The 6,763-nt window shown below is 38.0% G+C and overlaps 1 non-coding gene across 1 annotated transcript; it reads left to right on the forward strand.

Annotated features, from left to right (window-relative positions):
• The first annotated feature begins 5,771 nt into the window (after nucleotides 1–5,771).
• LOC137714028 (small nucleolar RNA R71) lies at nucleotides 5,772–5,882 on the forward strand. The gene has a single exon (XR_011065370.1). It is a non-coding gene; the product is annotated as a small nucleolar RNA R71 (small nucleolar RNA).
• The last annotated feature ends 881 nt before the right edge of the window (nucleotides 5,883–6,763 follow it).

The raw sequence follows: 6,763 nt of genomic DNA on the forward strand, positions 1-6,763 counted from the left end.
CAAGAAGTAGCACAAAGGAAAATCAACGATGGGCAGAAACCAGTTCAAGAGTAAGCCTGTGGAATCACAAAGATCAAAAGCCTCAATGCAATTACCAAGGAGAAGATGGAATTTACACTCTATAACCAGATTTGCGTCTCTAAACTCTTCTCTTTGTTAATTACATTTTGCCATGTTTAGTATGTTTAAGTGCTTTTTGTGAGTTTACTTATGTTTTGTGTGAATCTATGCTTAAAACATTGAGGACAATGTTTGATTTAAGTGTGGGGGGGGTAACTAAGTATATTTAATGCAAATTCGTGGGATTTTATCACCCATTACTTCAAATGTTGTTCCTTGCTGTTTTAAGGTGTTTTTAAGTTGTCTTAGAGTGTTTTTAGTATGTTTTGTTTTATAACTTCGAAAATCACATAAAAAGTTGAAAAACATGTTTTAAAAAGCCTAAAAAGAGTGTTTTGAGTCGTTTTTGTGTGTTTGTGTCTTAGGGTACCTTCCAACACAATGATAAGGATTTGGTTTGTAATTGCATGACTGTTAAAGAGAGTTATAAACATGGATGAAAGTTTGATTTACTCTTGGTATATGCTTGGTTATGGTTATAATGTATGACTTCACATGCAATCATAAAAGAAAAATTCGTTTTTGTAACATGCTTGAAGGAAGAAACTCATAATAACGCTACATCCCTGTGAGACTCGAGCCATTACTTTCTTTGGAGAGTTATTTTCTGTGATTCTTTGTTTTCTAAAGTTGTTGCATGATCTCATTATCCTTGCTTGGTTGCTACTTAGAATGCAATTGTATCATGATAGAACTAAATGCTAGAACTTATATCCGTTTCATTCAAAGCATGACATTGAATTGCATAACATATATCAAGATGAAGTTGTGTAGTTGCCACCATAGCCAAATAGCCTTACTTCCCATATTTCGTATATGTTGTAAGTTTTAACCCCGTTGAGCCTTGTTTAGCCCATGTTCTTTGTTAACCCACAGCACCCCTCACCTAGCCTAGATTAGGACCATCCGTACCCTTGTTCTTGAAGCATAGTAAGCATGACGGATAATGAATTCCTTTTGATTAATATGTTGCAGAAAATAAGTGTGGGGGAAGGGATTTTTGTGTGTATGTATGTGCCTAAGTCTTAAAGGAGGCACGGGAAAAAGAAAAAAAAAATGTGAGAAAAAGAAGAAGAAAAGAAAGAAAAAGAGTGAAAATAAGTGAGAATGGACTCACAAGTGTGATTGTTGAAGAAAGGGCCCAAAAAGTTGAATATGGCCCGAAGTTTTGTGACTTCCCCTTGGGTGTTCAAAGTTGACTTCTGCGTTCTAAAGGGAATTCTAAGTACCTAATTCAATACTTTGCTCACTATTGCTTTAAGAATGTTTGCTTATCCTTCACCTTTCATTGTTAGCCAATTGCCTAGCCTCGTTACAACCCTTTGACTTCTATCTTGATTGTTATGTGTTTCAATTTGTGGAGTTTGAACTTGGTATAAGCTTATGGTGTCACTGGTTCTCGCTTCTAAGTAGTAGCATTCCATTCATGAGATCATACCTAAACATGCTTATTAACTCCAGAAATTGCTCTCTTTATGATACATATATGTGAGTGTTCGTTTTCATGTTTACATCAATCTTCTCACATATAACTAGTGTAGGGTGTGAAGTTAGAAAATCTGTGTGAAAAACGAGAGTACATCTAGTAAGGAATTGAGGGAATTCTCTAAGGCATGTTACTACATTCAAAACATGGTTTTAAATGCTTAATTGTGAACTAGTATGTGGTGACTATGATTAAAAATGTACTTAAGTGTAAAGATGGCTAAAATCTGTAGGAATAATGATTTTTAACTTGTCATGTGCATTGGAAATCCCTGAGACGATTGTTGGAAGGTATAGGTTGTGTTTTGTTCGTTTTGTTTTGTTTTTGGTTTCTTTTGTTTTGTTTTGCTCGAGGACTAGCAAAAGATAAGTGTGGGGGTATTTGATAGGAGCATATTCATGCGACTTAAATGGCTTGTTCTCGTGCATTTACGTTATGTTTCTTTAGTTATTTTAGTACTTTAAGCTATTTTCGTGTGTTTGTAGGTCCAAAGGGCTAAAGGAGCAAAAAGATGCATTTTGGAGACTTTTGGACTAAGGATGGATAGCTTATGCTTGGAGCCAAAGTGTTGGACGAAATTGAAGACCTAATTGAAGACCAAAGTGTTGGAACCTTGTTCCCTTTAGTTTTAGGACATTTAAACCTTTCCTAATCCCATTCATCAACACATGCATCCACATGCATTCACCCTTTAAACCATTAAATCCACATGCTTTCCTATTCAATTAAATCAGCCACATGCATTCATCATCATAACCTAGCTGTCATTCCACTTCATTACACATGCATCTTCAAATAAATCAGCCATTCCACATGCATATTCAACCTAGCTGTCATTGCACATGCATTCACTCTTTAATTCACATGCATTTACTCTTTAATTCACATGCAAAACATCCCATTCCATCTCCCATCAGATTTCCATCATATTCACATGCATTCCATCCTTTAAAACATTGCACATGCACTCCCTTTAATTAATTAAGCCACATGCACTCCCATCCATTTCATCATTGCAGCCAACACATGCTTTCACGTGCATTTTCAGATTGTCCCCTTGCACATGCAGCCACATATTCATTGCACATGCAATTCCAACCCACATGCATCCTTTAATCATTCAAACATGCAGCCACATTCCCTCCTAGCTGTCATGTTCCCCCCATTTCACCTATAAATAAGCATCCATTGCATACACATTTCATTCATTCACTCTTCCATATTCCAGAAATTCGTCAAAACCTCTCCACACCCTCATTGCAGCCACCAAAACACTTTTCTCCTCCATTGCAGCCACTCCAACCACTCCCCAAACCATTCACACCATCAAACTATCCTTAGACCTTGTGCTACAACGAAGAGGAAGAGAAGAGTGCCTAAACGTTCATACAATTCAAGTTTGAGTTGTTGGAATGTTTAGGTGTTTCTTTGATTTCAATGTTTAATTTCAATACTCTTTGTTTTGTACGTATGAGGAATGGAAGAGAAGAGTGCCTAAACGTTCATACAATTCAAGTTTGAGTTGTTGGAATGTTTAGGTGTTTCTTTGATTCCAATGTTTAAATTCAACTAAACCCCCCTTGGCTAGGGGGGAATTCGAAATATATGTTTATGCTTGCATTTTGATTTGATTACTTCTAATTGCGTTTCATAAGTTGTGGATTCAATTTGTTTAACCGTTTGATTGATAACTTATTTATGTATGTTTATTGAGAATGCGCGCTTAATTTTCATGCATGAATATGACGCTAGAATATAAGTGAGTTTCACCTAATAGTTACGAACTTATATTCACAAGTAGTGGAGGTTGCTTATAAACAATCGCGTTAAACAAATTCTTGGCATAAGTTTCATGCAATCATAGTAACGAATGCCTCGTCAACACTTATAATTTTTATAACCTGAGTATCCATCCAGAAAACAATAATGTGAGTAACCTGCCAATCTCTCAAGCATTTGATCTATGAAAGGCATAGGAAAGTAATCTTTTCTAGTGCTAGAATTCAACTTCCTGTAATCGGTGCAAACACGCCAACTGGCCGTGGGCTTTGTGGGTACAAGCTCATTGTTTTCATTCTTCATCACTGTGATTCCCACCTTCTTAGGCACCACTTGAATGACACTCACCCATTTGCTATCAGAGATGGGATATATGATCCCCACATCTAACAATTTCAACACCTCATTCCTAACAACTTCCTTCATGTGTGGGTTAAGTCTTCTTTGTGGCTCACGGGTTGACTTTGCCCCATCTTCTTCAATTGGGGTGAGATCAGAAGCTATGATAATTGGAAGAGTTTCAAATTCAGCTAGATATGCATATTTTAGATGTGGTGGGAGTGGCTTAAGTTCAAGTTTTGGTGCCTTAACAGTGGAAGGAGTTAAATGTGACATTGATGATTCTAAAGGCTCTACAATAGGTGAAACATTCAAAGGATACAATGCCAATGCTTCCAAGGAAGCTACTTCTTCCATGAGTGCATCTTCTTCATCAAACTCATCTTGAGATTGACTCAAAACAGTTTGTAAGGGGTCATTCGATTGTGCCTGCAAGGACTTAGAGAATACAAGTGAATCAAGCACATCAATGGCATAACAATCAAGAGATGAAGAAGGATGAGCAAGAGATTCAAACACTTTGAATTGAACTGTCTCTCCTAACACTGTCATAGTGAAGAGTCCATTTTGCACATCAATGATGGTCTTGGCCGTGGCCATGAACGGTCTCCCAAGCAATATAGGCAACTCACGATCATGTATAGGAGCTTCTTCCATGTCCAACACTACAAAATCTGCAGGCAATATTAGTTTATCAACTTGAACTAGGATATCTTCTACTATACCTCTTGGATATTTAACTGATCTGTCTGCAAGTTGTAATGAAATGGTGGTGGCTTTCAAATCTCCCAAACCTAGTTGAAGGTACACTGAATAAGGCATTAAGTTGATGCTAGCACCCAAATCAAGCATTGCCTTCTCTACTTTCTTGTCCCCTATGGTGATGTTGATAGAGAAACTGCCTGGATCCTTGAGCTTTGGTGGAAGTTTTCTTTGCAAAACTGCACTCACATTCTCAGACACCACTACCTTCTCATGTGGTCCATACTTCCTTTTGTAGCTGTTTAACTCCTTGAAGAACTTCTCATATGCCAGCATGTTCCTAATGACATCAAGCAAAGGTAAGTTAACATTCACTTTGCTTAGTATATCAAAAATTTCTTTGAATGACTTATCCTGCTTGCTCTTGGCAAGTCTTCCAGGGAATGGTATTGGTGGAGTGTATGGTTTCTCGGCCTTGTGAAGATTTGGTGCTTCTAGTGAGGAAGTGGCATGGCTTGGTTCCTCAATTGATTTCTCATTGTCTCCTTGAGTGACACCTGCATTCACATGATCATATTCATTAGTAACTTCATTGCCAACTCTATTATCAATAACCTTACCACTTCTAAGTGTAGTGATTGCTTTGGCTTGCTCTTGGTTCCTTTGGAGTATCACGGGTTGGCTTGGAAACTTCCCAACCTCTCTTTGGTTCAAGGCATCTGCAATCTGCCCCAATTGTGTCTCCATTTTGGTTAGGGCGGCTGAATGTTGTTGGAGAGTGCTATTTGTGGAATGTTGGAATTGCAAGGTGTTTTGGGCTAACAACTTAACCGTATCCTCAAGGGTAGTGGCAGGTTTTGGTTGGAAATTTTGGAAGTTGTTGCTCTTCCACGAAAGATTGGGATGATCTCTCCAATTTGGGTTATAAGTATTGGAATACACATCATTCCTTGGCCTTTGATTGTAAGAATTCATGAGGTTCACTTGTTCTTGAACATACTCGGGGTAAGCTTCCCTAGATGGACATTGGTGAGTGGGATGGCTTGGTATGTTGCAAATGGCACACACTTCATTTGCTTTTGGCACCATGTTGAGCACGGATTCAAGCTTCCTTTCTAGGTTAGCTACCTGCAACAAAAGCTCATGATTAGAACTTGTTTCATAGACTCCAACTTTCTTACCCCTTAAATCTTTGTGTTGAGCATTAGACCCCAACATCTCATAAATGTTATATGACTCTTGAGCATTCTTTTTCTTCAATGCTCCACCTGCTGCATTATCCACAGTTGATTGACAATTTTGGGTTAGTCCATCATAAAAAATTTGCATTTGTAAGTGAAAAGGTAACCCATGGTGTGGACATTGCAACAAGAGGCCTTTAAAACGCTCCCAACACTCATTGAAAGGTTCACCATCATCTTGTTTGAAGTTGAAGATTTGTCCCCTTAATGTGGCTGTCTTTTGAGTGGAAAAGAACTTCTCCAAGAACTTCTTAGCCACGACATCCCATGTGGTGAGGGAACCTGGTGTTAGAGTCATCAACCAACTCTTGGCCTTATCTTTCAAGGTGTAAGGAAACACTCTCATCCTCAAATTCGCTTCACTCACTCCCTGCAAAGGTAAACCACTCACAACATTGTAAAATTCTTTAATATGAGCTAAAGGGTCTTCATTAGGTAAGCCATAAAATGAGGGAAACATATGAAAATGTGAAGATTTGAGATCATAGTTTCTAGCTTCTGTGGGCAGCAAGATGCATGAAGGTGAATTTGGTATGATTGGTTGAGCAAAGTCCTCCAAAGCTCTAAGTTCATCTTGGTTGCCCGCCATCTCTTCCTCTCTTTCCCAATCAAATTGCTCAGATCCTTTACTTGTTGAACTAGGTGAAGTCCTTTCCTCTTCCTCACGGATTAGGGATGAACTTGATGGCACAAAGTTGTCCACAGTGTGGCCCTTTAACCGTTCAATTCTTTGGCCTAACTCAACAAGTCTATTTGACATATACTACCTGAAATAAAATACGCAAGTGTGAATGAAAATCAACTAGCAAACAACAATGAAATGAATAAAAATAAACTTAAAAACGTTTGAAAGGACTCAAGGGACTCAAAACAGATTCACAAGACTCAAAACAAGCTAAAAACTCTCAAAACTGCCTAAAAACACAAACTGGGCAGTTTTGACACTAAACTCAATTTTGGACGAAAATTAGGTTTGAGCTTGACTCAAAATGCTTCAAAACACAAGATAAGACAGATTCTAAGCCTAAAACTTAACAAAATATGGGGAGAAATTGTATTTGGACGAAATGCAATTAAATGGACAGATTATAACGAA

The sequence above is a fragment of the Pyrus communis genome, chromosome 10 (assembly GCF_041283825.1).
Source record: "Pyrus communis isolate YQ-2024b chromosome 10, ASM4128382v1, whole genome shotgun sequence".
In the NCBI taxonomy this organism is placed as follows: domain Eukaryota; kingdom Viridiplantae; phylum Streptophyta; class Magnoliopsida; order Rosales; family Rosaceae; genus Pyrus; species Pyrus communis.